The following is a 16,672-nucleotide window of genomic DNA, read 5'->3' as shown; positions in this document are numbered from 1 at the left end:
GTGTCACTCTTTGCTTCCCTGCATGCTTAAAAGATATTCGCAAACATTATTCCGGTTTTAAATGGCAATGTTTCTCAAAATTAATATGAATTCTTTTGAAGTTAGATGGCTTCTTTAAGTTCTGCGATCATTTCATCCTTAACGTTTCTTGTTTTTTTATGTGCACAATTTTTTCATTTAATTGCCATTTTTTACATTTCCCAAGATACATTTTGAGTTTTGTACACCGACACAAAATTCATAGTGCAACCAGTCGGCCCTTCTGGTAATTATGAAATTGTAATAATTTTGTATCCAGCATCAATTCTATGCGTTTCATCATGCCTCAGGTCTGAAAGTCCAATGCGTATCACTCCTATGATGAATCACTATTTTTATCGCGATGAGCCTTCGATCATGATTGTAGAGGGAAGGATTTCATTTATTTGAAGTGCCTTGCAATGTGCAAAGCGATTTCGTAATAACGGATCATCCTCCTGGACTAGGATTCTGATTTTCTCCAAATGCTTTTACTGATTTAGCCACCGTGTTGGTTATCGGCAAAGGATTCTAAACGGGGTCACCGAATTCACGAGTGGATGAAAGGGTTTACTTGTCGTTTCAGCTGTCTATTCACTTAAATTTGCAGAATGAAATGGCCGATTTCATAAGCTGGCATTAGAATCGAAGTTAACCATGCTTAAATTCGTTAATTTGCGCAAGTAATCCCCGCCACTTTCCTGCGGTTTCCAGAATACATTCATAGAAGCATTAAATTTCGAATGGATGCCAAAATTCGTTGCTTCGTTGGTAATTATCGTTAAGTGATATTTAATTCTAATATTGACATGCGCAATTAGAAATTTTCTTTGAACAAACCTGCAGACGACAACGGTTTTATTTTTTTCAAAGTCTCCTTTAATTCTTTGTGCTGAGAGATTAGACGTTCAACTTGGTCCAGGGTTGACATTTCAATTATAATAGATTTTTGTCAATTTTCGTTTAAGAGCACCTCGAAATCGTATCTAGCTCAGGTAAGAGCATTTTTATTGGAAAATTTGGAATGAGAGAGCGGTATTTTCATTCTTTTGTCAAAAGGTATCTCGTATAAGATTCAATTGATGTCAAATTTATCATGTTTCTAATGATCCCGTAAAGAAATTTAGGGGATGAGGAGTTTGGCAATGAATTTCGTGAAATTGCAATCAGAAACTAGAGAAATGTAGCGTTTGCATCTTTAGCAATGTCCGACTATCGGAGAGCTGTTTTATGTTAGTCCAAAAACTCAACGATAGGATTCTCCGTCGATACTTCTCATTACTACTTCTCAGAGATTATTGATTATTAACCAGTAGGATAGCAAAATCTCTCCCCTTGTAAGGTCAGGCGAAGCAAATGAAGGAAAACTGTAAAGTTTTTAACGTTTAGAGAGCCTGAAATCATGAAATTTTTCAAAAAATATTGTATAGGAGTAATTCATTGTCATATTTTCACTATTCTGAAAAATGTGTGACAGGACGGCACAAATTAGCCGAACCGATCTGGTGAATAAAATCTTTGAAAGATTAGTGGATGGGAAAACAGCAAAATAAGGACTTATATGTGTTTTAAGCAGAGCTTATGATGAAGGATTTAAAACAATTCGTTCTATAAAATGAAAAGGTTTGATGATAGGAGAATCGAGAGGTATTCGTGAAAATATCTTCAGTATTGTTGAGCATTGGTTTCTACGAATAATTCTGACTCAAAAATATTCTTCACGATGGATCACGATGGTAAATCACCACCACAAAATGGACCTCTCACGTTGATAACGACCGACTCGGTTTTTGGCGGCTCATTGCCATTTTCTATGACCATTATCGACCTGTATCTTATTTTAACTAATAATTATATATGATCGTGTGTTATGTCTATATATGTCTTTATCCTGTGGCCTTTTGAGTATAAATAAAAATAAAAATCACGTGGTCGTTACTATTGTGTTTCTTATTAGAGTTTACTATCGTGCTTCATAATCAAGATCTACATACTACCCTACAATCCGCCTCAATAGGCGTGTTGCGGGGAAAGTTAGAACACCAGACGTCAACAAATGAAACGGAAATGCTTTGACGAAATTACGCCGAGCATTTCTTAAAGTCATTTAGTGTTCGGGAGAAAAAACAAAGCAGTTTTCGACAAATCGCGCAGCTTTCCTTTGTATTTTATTCGTACGTAAGTTATTTGTAAGTTCACGGATTAAGTCTTTCTGCACCAGATCCCATTGGCTCACTGCGTTCTGGCCGGACGAGTGCGAAATAGCGCCTCTCTTTTACTTTTCCTTTTACTTTTAAATTTTCCCACAATACGCAAGATCAACTACCTCTGCAAATAATATCTGAAATTATTTCTTATATTCATATACATCCAATAATATTTTAGCACCTGCTCCCTTGTATTAGACATCCCCATAGAGATGTTCTTCCTTGACAGTGCCGCATTCAGAATTGCTGTGTCTGCAACCAGAATGTGGGATCCTATTGAAACGCAAAGTCAGGGCATGTTTTCGCCATCACACCGAATGAATTTGTGACAGCCTGTGTCAACCAAGGGTGCATTTCGGTGGAGTACGGATAAGACTTGTGCTCAGGACGAGCGCTAAGAGAGGAAAAAACGAACTGGGGTGGGGGACCTCAATGCGGAGCCAATCCGCAGACCGAAATTCCCTTCACCCCATCCCTGGCCTCTCTATTCAGGTCACGTGTCTTTTCCCGAGGTGCTCCTTGACTACCGCACATCCTTCCCCCCGCCAGGATACAATTTTATCCCGTTACCATGACTTCTCCTTCCTCCCCGCGTGGCGATGAAGGATAAGAATGAATTTTTACTTTCTTTGACGTACGTGTGACCTGTTCTAAGAATTTTTTCTCCGGAAAAGAGCATTAATTTTTTAGACTATTTTACCGTGCGCGGTATATTTTTGCCGAAACATGTTCTATTGGACTTCGTTTCGTGAAGTATTTCTAAGTGTGAAAGAATGGTCTTCAAAAATTGTGAGCCACGACTGGAAAATAACGCCGTCGGAGAAAGGAAATGAATCCCCCTTAAATTATGCGCAAAAAATATATGAAATTTGCTGAATAAAATGTTTTGACAGGAATTTTAGCTTGGATATCGCAATTGCTAAGGACACGATTTTTGCAAATGATTTTCTCATTTAATGCTTTGAAACCTTGATTTTCTTGGGCAATTTTTTCTGCATTGGCAATGAAGATTAGTTTGTTTTGTTTTGAGAATTTAAACCATTACATAGAATATTATATCATTTTTTTATTAAGAGGGAATCAATTGTCTTTTTATATTAATTATTTCACTCCGACGAGCGCTGTATGATTGCGAGACTGTGGTGTTAGACTGTTTATGTTGATGAATTGAAACATCTACTGTAGATATAGCAACTTGTATTTGTCTCTTCTATCTGATTTCTTGTGTAGCAGATCAACAGTGCCGAAGGGTGGTCGTTGATGACAGCACTATCTGATAACGCCGCGGCGCGCACGATCGTAGTCCTTGATAATATGTACCAGGCCTTACGTCATTTTATGCTCTAAATCTCTGAGTCAGCGTTGATAACCTTTAGAGTATTGCATAATTGTAAGTCTGGAAATATATAATAATGCCGGTACTTTTTTGTGCAACACAAAATGCGCTGCCATTAGTGAGCCTTTTTTAAGCGATATCAGGTCTACGGAATTCATTATTATATCGTTTGACAAAGGAAGCCTTTTTATAATGTAAAGTGAAAATCTTATTTAAATTGTGTTTTAATGGATATTTATCTTTCTGAAATGTTTATTTCTGGCGATTAACTTAACTGTTATGATATACTGGGAAATGTTTGGCTCATTCGTGCGGGTAAGGGCTGCTCATTCTCTAATTAAAAATGTCAAGATCAGCTGCCGTCAAGTTCGCAGCTTCAGTTTCGTGCAGATGACATCCCTCCTGGTGAAGGTGTCCGATCCTTTCTCGGGCCAGTAGTGGCAGAGTGAAGAAGATTACAGTGTTATTTTCCTGCTCACTTAGTGATAAACGGTATTCATTGTACAGACTGTCCCAAGGGTCGTGTGTCATTTTTGACCTGTAATTTTAGTAACTTTGCATGGAGCAATATTCATGAAAATTGTCACACTTATGGGGAAAGGTCCTAAGTTTTGTTAAGTGTAAGCAAAATTTTACAATTTTGACCTTTTGACCTCACAAAGTGGGTCCAAACCAAAAAATTGAATTTGCCTTATGGGGTTTCAATGTTAAAAAAATCGAGATAGACAAAAGTGTGAATTTCATTGACCAATATGTCAATTCTTAGGTTTTCGGACACGAGAGAACCGAAAATAACACTTTTATTTACGAATATTCAACCGTTGACCCAGTAAGGCCACCGTCAAGGTCATAAGGGTGGCAAAAGGAATAGCATACCAACAAAGGTGTCGATCCATGGGTTTTGTAAGGTGCCCAAGTCATTGGTATTGTCCAAATACCCGTATTATTCACTAATTGACCTCCGAGGGTCACCACGGGGGTCAAAGGTCATAGAGTTAAAAGTCGGGCAATCATAAAAACCATGGGGTCAAATCATAGGTTTTGAAGGGTGCCAAAGTCGGTTAGGCTGTTCGTAGATCCGTATTGTTGATATTTTGACCTCCGAAGGTCACAATTGGGGTCAAAGGTCATAGAGTCAAACGTCGAGCCATCATGACAACCAAGGTGTCAAACCATAGGTTTTGAAGGGTGCCAAAGTCGGTTAGGCTGTTCGTAGATCCGTATTGTTGATTTTTTGACCTCCGAAGGTCATAATGGGGGTCAAGGGTAATAGAGTTAAATCGGCCCACCATGACAGCAAAAGAGTGTAACAATGTGTTTTAAAGGGTGCCCAAGTCAGTTTTGCTGTTTTTAAATCCATATTGTCGACTTTTTATTACCAGCGAGGGTCACAATGGGGTCAGAGAGGTATGTTTTGAAATAATAGGAAAACTAATGTCCCCAACCAAAGGTTGTTTTGTTGTTTTTTTCCTATTATTTCAAAACATGCCTCTATGACCTCTGACCCCATTGTGACCCTCGCTGGTAATAAAAAGTCGACAATATGGATTTGAAAACAGCAAAACTGACTTGGGCACCCTTTAAAACACATTGTTACACTCTTTTGCTGTCATGGTGGGCCGATTTAACTCTATGACCCTTGACCCCCATTATGACCTTCGGAGGTCAAAATATCAACAATACGGATGTACGAACAGCCTAACCGACTTTGGCACCCTTGAAAACCTATGGTTTGACAACTTGGTTGTCATGATGGCTCGACGTTTGACTCTATGACCTTTGACCCCAATTGTGACCTTCGGAGGTCAAAATATCAACAATACGGATCTACGAACAGCCTAACCGACTTTGGCACCCTTCAAAACCTATGATTTGACCCCTTGGTTTTTATGATTGCCCGACTTTTAACTCTATGACCTTTGACCCCCGTGGTGACCCTCGGAGGTCAATTAGTGAATAATACGGGTATTTGGACAATACCAATGACTTGGGCACCCTACAAAACCCATGGATCGACACCTTTGTTGGTATGCTATTCCTTTTGCCACCCTTATGACCTAGACGGTGACCTTACTGGGTCAACGGTTGAATATTCGTAAATAAAAGTGTTATTTTCGGTTCTCTCGTGTCCGAAAACCTAAGAATTGACATATTGGTCAATGAAATTCACACTTTTGTCTATCTCGATTTTTTTAACATTGAAACCCCATAAGGCAAATTCAATTTTTTGGTTTGGACCCACTTTGTGAGGTCAAAAGGTCAAAATTGTAAAATTTTGCTTACACTTAACAAAACTTAGGACCTTTCCCCATAAGTGTGACAATTTTCATGAATATTGCTCCATGCAAAGTTACTAAAATTACAGGTCAAAAATGACACACGACCCTTGGGACAGTCTGTATAAACTCCAATTGGGGGAATGTGTGTAACGTATAAAGAATTAAATAATTGATAGTTGGAAGTTTGTTTCCTATGGGGAATTTTTTTGGCAAGTATTTTCAAAGTGAAATACATAATATACGTTATCCTGTCAATTGTACTTGGCGTAGTGACTTTCGTGATTAGGCCGCAAGCAAACAATCCACAAGACTAAGTGTAGCTAATTGTAATTCCATTAGTTCATAAGTGAAACTTTTTTCTTGCTATCATAAGTTCTTGAGACTAAAACTATTGACTAGTCGACATTATTCGGGTTGATTCATTCTTGACCATATGTTTTATCATTGATGGTCGCCGGTCGGTACAAATTCGTATGATTCAGGGTCCCTTTATCACCATATAATGTTGAAGTATCATGCATCACTCGATAAATCGTTGTGTAACTCAGCAGAAAATTCTTCGAGGATTAGGTATTATAAAGATTGATATCTTTATTTTGAAAATCAAAGAGAGTGTAATTTTATTTTACACTTGTATAGTGCTTGAATGGGTGGATGATGAGTGATTTTTATTACCATTTTTATTTCTCTGTCTTGACCTCTATTTTTTACTTTTATCCTCTATCGGGAAATTAACGTATGTTAATTTTCCCTCTAGCCCTTAACTGGGATCCTGAAGAAAATTTTCTATCATTTCCTCTGTAATTTATCCTCTTGACTTGGTGGATTTTCTATTGTCATTTTTTTCTTCTTCAAATGCTTTCGTATGCAGTTTCTTTCAATCCATACATGATTCCATCGCTATTAAAATACTCTACGGTTTATTTCATGGCATTTTCACATCATAAATAATCTTATGCTTAATCAGTTATAGTAGTAATTGTTGTTTGCTGTTTATAAAGCACACTTCCTTTGTCATTTGAGAAAAAACAGCAGTTGGTTTCAGTTGTTCAATGACTACAGAAATTCCATTTTTCGTTCGGTTGAACCGATAGGAAAAAGTAAGTTATCGTTCATTCTGCCATTAAAGACACCGTTACGACTATTTTCGAGAGATCCAAAAATTTTTCTTGCTATCCTTTGAGTTGTTTTTTTACAGGAGGAAAAAATGAACGCAAGTTCAGGTTCCTAGGGTTTCCCTTGGGTATAGTGGAGCAAATCTTTTTAATCTTGCATGGAATTTCTCTACTCCCGAGAAATTGAATAGTAATGCTTTGCTGCGCAGCTGCACTGGCACCAGGGTCTCCTATAAAAACTGGAAATTCGCCCTGAATAAAGAAAGCGTATCTCCCTCGATGCAGGCTACACTACTGAGGATTCTGAATGGACCTTTTCGGTGGAAATTCCCGTTCCGAGTGTTGCATACCTTCGGCTTTATCCTTTAGCTTTAAAGCATCGTAATGTAGAGGTTGTGCCAATGCCGGTTTCAGGTAAGCATCAAAGCGTGTGTATATAAGGCTGTTGCGTGACGTTGTAAATGTGTTGCAACGGGTAACGAATGGGTTTATTATGAATTACGTTGGAAGTGGAGGAAAAGAATGAAATGCTCCTTTGTTTGGGACCCTGAATCAGCTTTTTTTCAGCTCTGCGGAAATTCTTTCAGAGTAAATGTGTCGTATGCTAACAAATCCAGAAAAACCGGATTCAAAAGTTGTGTGAGTGCAAAACATGCATATTTATAAAGAGAGCCTGGGATTATATTTATAGTTCCCGTCTTATCCTATCCGTTCTTAAAACTATTATCTGAAAAAATGTGACCTTCATGTTACGGAAATCCTTTACTTTGATCGAATGTTGAGGATAGAAAAAGTTCTTCTTCATTGATTTGAAGTACGTGTTGACTAATTTGCGTTTCTGACAGTTTCCTGCTATATTATTCCTTCAAAGTAACAAATGGTGGCCCTCAAAATGTAATTAGTCTTAAATTGTAGCTATTTCTGATTATTTTATTTCTAAAATAAACTACTGAAGAATGTATTATTTCGCTCTTCTCTATTGCTTTAAGTGTTATTTCTCTGTATGTTATTCAATCACAGGGCAAAATATCTTGGCGTTTTCCCTCAATCTGTATTATTTAGATATAATTAAATGCGTTTTTTGTAATTAAATGTGCTTATTAGGAAATAGGTACATTTTTTATTCTAAAATCATTCTTGTGTTTCATATTTATGAAGCTTGATCATTGGCATTTTTTATTGAATATGTACCTCACCTGTTAATTTTCCTACGACCTAATCTGTTACATGTTCGCATATAAATTTCATAATTGATTGCGATATTCAGTATGAGATATTAGAAATAGTGACGAAAGATATTAAGGAGTGGGAAAGTGTAAATATGAAAAGATTTTGCAGGTAGTCAGTAGCTGTGTCAAGCAGATCGGAAGGTTGTTGATGTCCCTTTATGATTACTATGTAGTAACTCTGTTAATGCGTACATACATGCTTCATGAAATCTTGCATCGAGATTTTCGTTTTTCAGCGAAGAGTAGATATTTCCCGTAAAGAGCAAAGCTGACCTTGATTGCGATCTGTAGTCATTCACCATCCGACTACGATGGGCATGATGCCGTAATCAACTCCCGTTTCAATACCTAATCGACTTTCCTACTCGCCTGCATTTCCAATATATATTCCGCTGGGGTCTCCTCACTGATTTACATCTTGATGTGATGTGACTTAATTATCGGACTTAGAAATTTGTCCCATATATACGTGTTAGCTATTGACTATGAAAATTCATATACTTGATTGCCATATTAGACTACTATTTATGAAATTCTTATGATTATTGCACTTATTAGGAAATACCTACATTGTTTGTTCGAAAATCGTTCTTGTATAGCATGTTTATCTGGCTTGAACATTGACAATATTTTTTACTTTAATTTGATTTCGGAGTGAATTTTGTCGAAAAATCACTCGAATTAAACTACTGAGGACTTAGCAGCATCGACTATATGGTTCATTAGTGCCTTGTTTTATGTTATTTTGCGGCTCTTTTGTTTAATTCCTGTGACGCGTGACCCCAATTTGCGCCGTTTGCACCGCATTTGGTTTGCGCATTGCAGTTACGAGGTCGCACCTAGTTTATTATTCTAAATATTTTTATACATTTGTCGATGCATCTGGAGTCGCAATATTTTATGGGGACTAACGGCCTCATTGAAATGTGAATGAAAGCATGATCTGTCTGTTCTGTTCCAACCGGAAACAATTTGTTTTTCTCTATTTTCCTCTCATTTTAGTCTCACATACAATATCTGAATTCCATCAAACGTAGCGCTAGCTTGACTGCTTTACTCACCAGTTGTATATCCGTTTAATTTCGACTACACTACGTGCTTCGTGCTATATCGTTTTTCAGTGCAACATCTGATATTACTCGGATTTTTCCCTTTTCATCTAAATTTTGACACCACTTTCGGCTTTTGGCTACCTCCGTTTACGCGTCTTGTTTTCTCGTCGTCGAGATAAATTTTCAAGGCGATATAGCGTGGTTCCATGTATCATATACATTCAGTATTACCAAATTATGGAATGTTATGGAGCTATCTTTCCTTGTAGATATTTAAGCTTTAATTATGTTTGAATCTGTAAACGTAAAATATTAAGTCAAAACGTATATTAAATTAATAAACTCTTGGTAATGTTGACAATGACCAATATGGAGCCCTGCTAAGTGCTTTTTATTAATAAATAATAAGTGTTTGTGATTGCGAGTGCTCTAATAATTAAACCTGGCATCCTACCTGTTATTAATCATTGAAATTTTGTTTTATTTTCTAAGAATTATAGCCGAAAAAATCTTCATCAGTTCAGGAAATTTATTTCATTTTATTAATAGGAAAAGATTTTTCGAATATGGCATTCTCGTGATTCTAAAAAAATCTCTAGGGCTGAATTCCCCAGTTACGGCTCGACCTAATTAATATGGTTTTAGTTGTGAGAGAAATATTAGATTTACGTCGAAAGAGGCAAAAAATTTGGTAAAAGATGTTTTTTAAATGAATTTCAAATCGGAAATGGAATCCTAATTTTCGGCTCTTTGAAGCTAGAGATTTTTTCATCGCTGTATGGTGAGCTAGGTACGCAGTTTAATATTGCATCAGGAGCAAGTCGACTCATTGAGAGCTCCTTTTTCCTCTATATATGATGCCTATGATACCCGATCGCTACTTCGCTTTAAAACCCCGGCCCTCAAGGTAACTGAAAATAAAACGAATTCGGATTTAATGGAGATTTAAAAAAATACTCTCTGTTCGCGAGCGTTGGATGCTAATCCGTGGATACCCTCGCTTTGAGCTCTGAGAGCATAAGCGAAATTGCATCGGTGCTACAGCGGATTTTTTCATGCACTCTCCCGTGTATTTTAAGCGTGTAAGCTAATGGTGTCATACCCTCTCTTGTCATCGTGAATAAGTGGTAGATCAAAGCAAGGTACTCAAAATGTCACAGAGGCGAACTATCGTGTACGTTTCGATCTTCCGTTAGATATGGAATCGTCATGAAAGGTAAAACTCTGCTTTACCTTCCGTAATGGATGATCCACGAATTTTCAAACATCGGGATTAATTAAGATGGATAAATCCGATAGCTATTCACGGTCCTGAATTGTTGAACGAATTCCCCCTTTTGTTATCAATCGCCCTCTGTTTTATGGAATCGAGATGTAGGCACCTCCTGGATTCTCTTGCTGCTAAGTTAATGAGCTTATCGATACAGCTGGTTTGAATAATTTTTGGGAAAAGTCTCAACGCTAGTATCTTCCACTAAATTAGGTATATCGGGTCATTTACATTGATGGTGGTTTTACATTCTGACCTAAGCATTATTTAAATTCAATTATTTTTTCTCTAACACGATATGTCTTAGAAACATAATCACTGATTGCAAGAGGCATTAAAGGGAAGGGATGAATATGAAATCAGCTTCAATACACATTAACGACATTATTGTGCCCTATTTTAAATTTTATTGGCAGGGTAAAGTTTTTTTACTGTTCGCCTGATTCAATGTTAATGATTTACGTAAATCTATCAAGTGATAAACTCAGTTTCTTAACTATGCTTTCCGAGAGGCGAACGAATAGCGTATTGTCAGTTCTCATGGGTTAAAATTCCGTTCAGATGTTTTCTTCGGCGTATCCTTGCCTGTTCAGCATGGAAAAACTGGTGGGTGGGTGCGGTGAGGAGCCAGCCAGGTGAATCGTGTCGACCATCTCCTTTCATTAAGGTCGATGTCAATGCTGAGAGAGACGCCTTTGTCCCACATGTCTATGCTACGAGAGTCCCCTCGCCCGTAATCCTTGTATCTTCACGTCTCCTCCTTGCCTTGGATGCATCGTGCGACGCGTCGACACAGTACCCACGTCACCCATGCCTTTTCTCAGATATGCATTCGTGTTACTACTCAGCATAAATATAAACGAATAGCGTTCAATATCAACTGTATTCGGTATAGTGTTTAGAGGAGGAGACCGACAGCTAAGGTCATTTGCGTCAGGTTGGGAGGATAGGGTGGAAGAGTGGAGAGGAAACTGGCGTCGGCATTAGCCTGCTCTTAACGAAAGGCGCCAAGGGGACCACGGTTTAACGTCCCATCCGACGGATGGAAAGTCAGGACAGCACTCTGATAAACGAACACCTTTACCCATCCTTTTCCCCTATTCTGGCGTCGGTTTTAAAATTCATCTTTTCCTCCGTTAGGTAACTAGGTAACAATAATAAGATACATGCATCATAATTTACGCCTAAAGATGATGATAACTCATCGAAACCCGGGTCGCGTTATCTAAAAAAATAATGGCATAAGTACTAGAAAAATATCCGAGAAAACTTATAATGGAATACCACAAAGTTAATAATGAGTTAGTGATTTTTTAAAAGTGTCATTCAGTCGAATTTACCTATGGTTGAATGTTTTTAATAAAATTATAACGGTTAAGTCCGTGTTTTTTCGATGTACTTCAGGTCGGTGTACTCCCTATCTCTCTTCAAGTCATCCGCAATCCAAAACACTTCATAGAAGCAGTAACTTTGAGCGAAGTCACGCGCACGGGTTAAAGTTACAAACTCCACCGATGAAATTCACCATGAAAAATAAATTAAAAAATCATATGGCTAAGCCAATTTTTTTTCCATGATGAATTTCATCCTTGCTATGTATAATAATCCATTATTGTGTTTCTTCTTCCCTTTTCGCGGTTGCCGAATACCTTTCCTCCGATTGCCAACTTCAGAAGTCCTTCGCCCCGCCATCGAATACAACATCCCTTTAAATAAATAATTGAACCAGCCGAAAACCCATCCAATCTTAGTTAAATTCACTCCACTGCATGCCAATACGCTGAGCAGGGAATCGAGTGGGATCATGCACCTGCTTTTAATCAACTGATATGAGGAGAAAATTGGTATTGAGAGTTCCAGATGTCAAGCCTGCGTTCCGTTCTACGCTATATCCCATCAACTCTTTGATCACCCTTTAGTGTGGATTTGATTAAATTCTCTCCATGCTATAGGGATAGTGCTGTGACTCGTCAAATATTTGCTCCAAATTAGCGAGTAATGATTATTGATTTTGTTAAGCTCTGGCTTCACTGGAGAAAATATTCTAAGTATTCTACTTACTGCTTTAAATTTTTTACCCTCCTACTTTTTGTATGCATTCCTTCCTTCTGCTTCAGGAATTTTCAGTATACAATTTCGTAAACAATTAGATTGAACTAGTTTCCATTCGCTTAGACCGATTTTGTAATTATAAAATGGGGAAAATATAGCATTAAATTTAAATTGGCTTCCTCTACTAAGTCTTATTAAATTATTGGCGCTCTAGGTGAATGGATGACAAAATTCAGTTTTTATCTAGTTTTTAATCCATTTACTAAGAATACAGTTCCACGAAGTCACGCTTGAATCAATTCAGTTTCTTGGTTATTTGCTTCAACTGGAATAAGTAAAATTTGTCAAGCTCGAAAATCTTACTCTTTTTTGAGAAAGCGTCTGTCATATTCTGAGCTTAGTCTACACGGAATAAATTCAAGCCTTTTATGGATTACGAAAAAGCTAGAAGATTAGCGAAGAACCGCCTGAGATTTAAAAAATGATACATTTTTCTCAAGGTGATCATCATTGGCCCCATAACGTTGCTCCAAAAAGGAATTATGGTAGGATTAATGCTTAAACCCGGTAATTGCAGTTGAAGACAGATTTAAATAACGAAGAGCTCCTATGTTCCTTTCTATGCTGCGTACGATGTAAAATCAATCCAGATGGCAGTTAAAGATTTTAATCGTCATTAAAATAAGATGGAATCACCGTGATCATGAATAAGTAAGAGGATTAGTAAACGAATCTGAAAAAAATTCTTTTCCTAACATTGCGTCGTTGTACTAACTATTGCTCCAAAGAGGAAAAATAACTTGAATATCTTTAATCTGACATCCACGAGAAATCCCTTATAGATTTAGGAATTGATGAAGATGGCATTTGATTGATCATGCATTAATTCTTTGAAAAGTAATAGAATTTGAATCCATGTGGTATAGGCTAGAATTCAAGACCGAGCAGGAGAATTTTCATTCAAGTTCAGGTCAGCGATTATTTTTCCATCGCTCGGACCAGTTCGTGACGATGATCGCACGTCCATTTTGCACCCGTTGTCCTCAAGATCACCTTGGAGCTCGATCAAAGTGCACGTGTGGATTTTGAAACGCGTCGGGCGCTCGTTTCAATCGACGCCGGTTTGAGCGAGTTGCGACGGGCCCTCTCTCGAACGGAATCCGATATATAAGGCCGTCCACGGGATTTCCTCCCGAGCTCAGCTTTCCAGATTTCGTTGGGCGAACGAAATAAACTTTTGTAATTACTTTTAACGTTCCAATTGAGCAACGTGAGAACGTTTTCATTTTTTTCTCGCTATTTTGTTTATTTCCGTTGTTTGCGTAATTTTATTTCCCCGTAAACTAGTGCGCCCTGAGGATTCAGTAAGACGAGAATGTCAGTTCGGGCTCAATTTATTGGAGGGATCAGGTGCGGCGGGAATGGGCGACTACCAGGAATTGGGAGCTCTTCCGCCTGCCTCCTATTCCGCCGGCCACGTTGTCGATAATGTAAAGAGATCGATTCGCGTAAACTTCCCCCAAATCTTAGGTTGGTTATTAAAATTGTAATGTTTTTATCCCCAAATACAAAACAAATATGATAAAAGTTTCACGATTTTCGAAACTCCGAATTCACATAAAAACAAAAAAATTGAAAAAGACCTTGAATAGAAAATACCATTTTGATGATAAAAACATATCTTTAAGAGTTAAAATAAATTGAAAAAAATGAGTGTATCATTGTGTTATTTTATAGTTGTATTAAAATGTTTATTCCTTATATCAAATAGATTTAAGTTCTCTTTTTCAAATTAACATTTGTTCGCTCCGCCAATCCAAATATATGCGCAAATAAATCAATGTATTTGTGAACTGACTGGTAGAGTTGAGTCAATGGGCTCACCGGAACGGCGGTTGTAAACGCATCTTCGGCGCAACTATTCACCATTACATGATTCCTTTTGTTTTCTCGTCCTCAACGAGTATTAGGTACTGTCCACCATTATATGATTCTCATTACTTTCTCTCGTCGTCATGGAGAATTATTACAAACTGTTGCTTTTTTCAAAAATGGAAACTTAAATCAAAGCCTGAGACCAGTGGTCTAGCCAGGGGGGACAGAATCTTGCAGAGGGGACACGAGCTCACCCAAACCAATTAATTTTTTTGTAGAAAATATTAACCCATGAAACAAATTTATTCTACTCCTTCAATATGTTTTAGCATGACGCCTTCCCGAATTGCGTCATTTTAAGTGCTAAAATAGAATAAAATGTGATTTCTAGAGATAAAAATTATCACATTTTCCCTAGAGAGGGGTTCTACCCCAATAACCCGCCTCCAGCACATTGTTCTGGCTGCGCCCCTGAAGGAGACGCAGAAGCCTAAGATCGTCGTTGCGTTACTCTGTGATCCGGACACGTCATGAATTAAATGCCAGCTCCTCCTCCTCCCCCCTATCTTACTTCCCCCAGCCTTAATTCAAATCGCCACCGCTCTCCCCCTATCCAAGCTGTTCCCGTTCCAGTCGTTATTCATTTGAAATACTCTCCTGTGCTCATCATTTGGCCTGAAATGCGTCGGTGGCGATGCCATTCGGTGGAGAGAGGGTTGGCTTCCCCGAAAGGGAGCTGGGCCCGTGGTAACCCTTCGAAACCCTTGATAAGTGCGCGCATACCTTCGGGTGCATGGTCGGGGTGAGGTTTTTTTTTTGACAGTAGAGGGTTCGGAAGAGGAGGGAGAAGCCCTTGAAGCCAAAAAGCATTCCGATGTGAGGGGAAAGGGTTGCCAGGAAGGGTTGGTTGGTTATGGGGGGGGAGAGAGGATAGTTAAGGATGAGCGGTGGAGGACTTCGAAATGGCCGCCACTCGCTAATATTCTGGGGCATATTGGCTGAGGCTCATTTTGACGCCATCTCGGGGGTACGGATGAAGTGGGGTAGGTGGAGGCGGCTTGTGGTTGGGGGAGGAGAGGGACGTAGCAGGGCGCGCAGACGAGGAAAGAGAGATTTTTTACTAGGAAATTTCCCCGCAATGACAACGAAAACAACTTTTACACTTTTGCTAAATTTCCAATTCACCAATCTCGTTGTCATCATCACGTACTTACTGTATCATTATTAACCTCGGCCTAGGTGGCGGCGGGGATAAGTCCTCGCCTACCATACCGAAGGTCGCGGGTTCGTGTCCCGCCTGAATAGGTTCCCCCTTCCAGGACATGGGTGAGTGTGATCGTCTGTTGTTGATTGTTTAAACTCCTGATGTAAAGGCCACTCTGTGCTGTTTTCGGGGGTTATTGAGGTAAATAAAATTAACTATATTCGTAACTTTATAACGATTATGGTAAGTTTTCTAGGAGCATTTTACAATCCACCCCAACTTATCCTTCCCTCCCAAACTGAACTTTCCTCTTCGCAATTAGGTCTATTAGCGTCCATTGCAATGCTTGCCATGTATCAGAATAAATCGTTACTATAATAATGATAAAATGTATAGAGCCAAGTATTGTAAATACATTTTTAACAATATTTGATTGTTTACGCTTACGCTTTACGAGGGTCAAGTAATTGCGCTGATGAGAACTGAATAAATTTCTCGTGCAATTGCGCGAATGCACGAACGAAATTAGAACAAGATAGTTTGACTTCTCACGTCCATGCATTCTTGCATGCGCTCTTGAAATTCACTGCTTTACGCGACGCAATTTTGACTGTTCCTTCGTACACACGTCACACGCTAAACTTGTGGGAAATTACTTTGCATTTTTAAATATATGAAAGAGAAATCTTTGTTTGAAACGCAAAATGTATTTGCGACACGTTTTGACTCACTAAGTAATCCTCAGGAATAGGTGTAATGCACAACTGAAGAAAAATTCCCACAAATATGTCGACACAAAAATTGCATTTCGATTTTCCCATTGTTGGTGACTATACAGGTGTATTTGTTAGAATTCTTTTGGAGTTGTGCATTATACCTTCTTCCGAGAAAAATCCAATGAGTCCAAAACGGTCGTGAATTAATTTTATGTGGAATTACATAGTTGTCACTTCCATTCCTTTAATAATTTAGCAACAATATCAAAATTATGCAATAATATGGGTTATGTTTAGGGAAAATGCACTGAGAAACATA

At 38.3% G+C, this 16,672-nt stretch overlaps 1 protein-coding gene across 3 annotated transcripts in view; it reads left to right on the top strand.

Moving 5' to 3' along the window:
- The window catches only part of LOC124153707 (diacylglycerol lipase-alpha-like), a 285,971-nt gene that overhangs the window by 205,897 nt on the left and 63,402 nt on the right, over positions 1-16,672 (top strand). The window lies entirely within an intron of this gene.

The sequence above is a fragment of the Ischnura elegans genome, chromosome 2 (assembly GCF_921293095.1).
Source record: "Ischnura elegans chromosome 2, ioIscEleg1.1, whole genome shotgun sequence".
Classification (NCBI taxonomy): domain Eukaryota; kingdom Metazoa; phylum Arthropoda; class Insecta; order Odonata; family Coenagrionidae; genus Ischnura; species Ischnura elegans.
The sequence above is the reverse complement of the archived record's forward strand: the minus strand, read 5'-3'. Positions and strand labels throughout refer to the sequence as shown.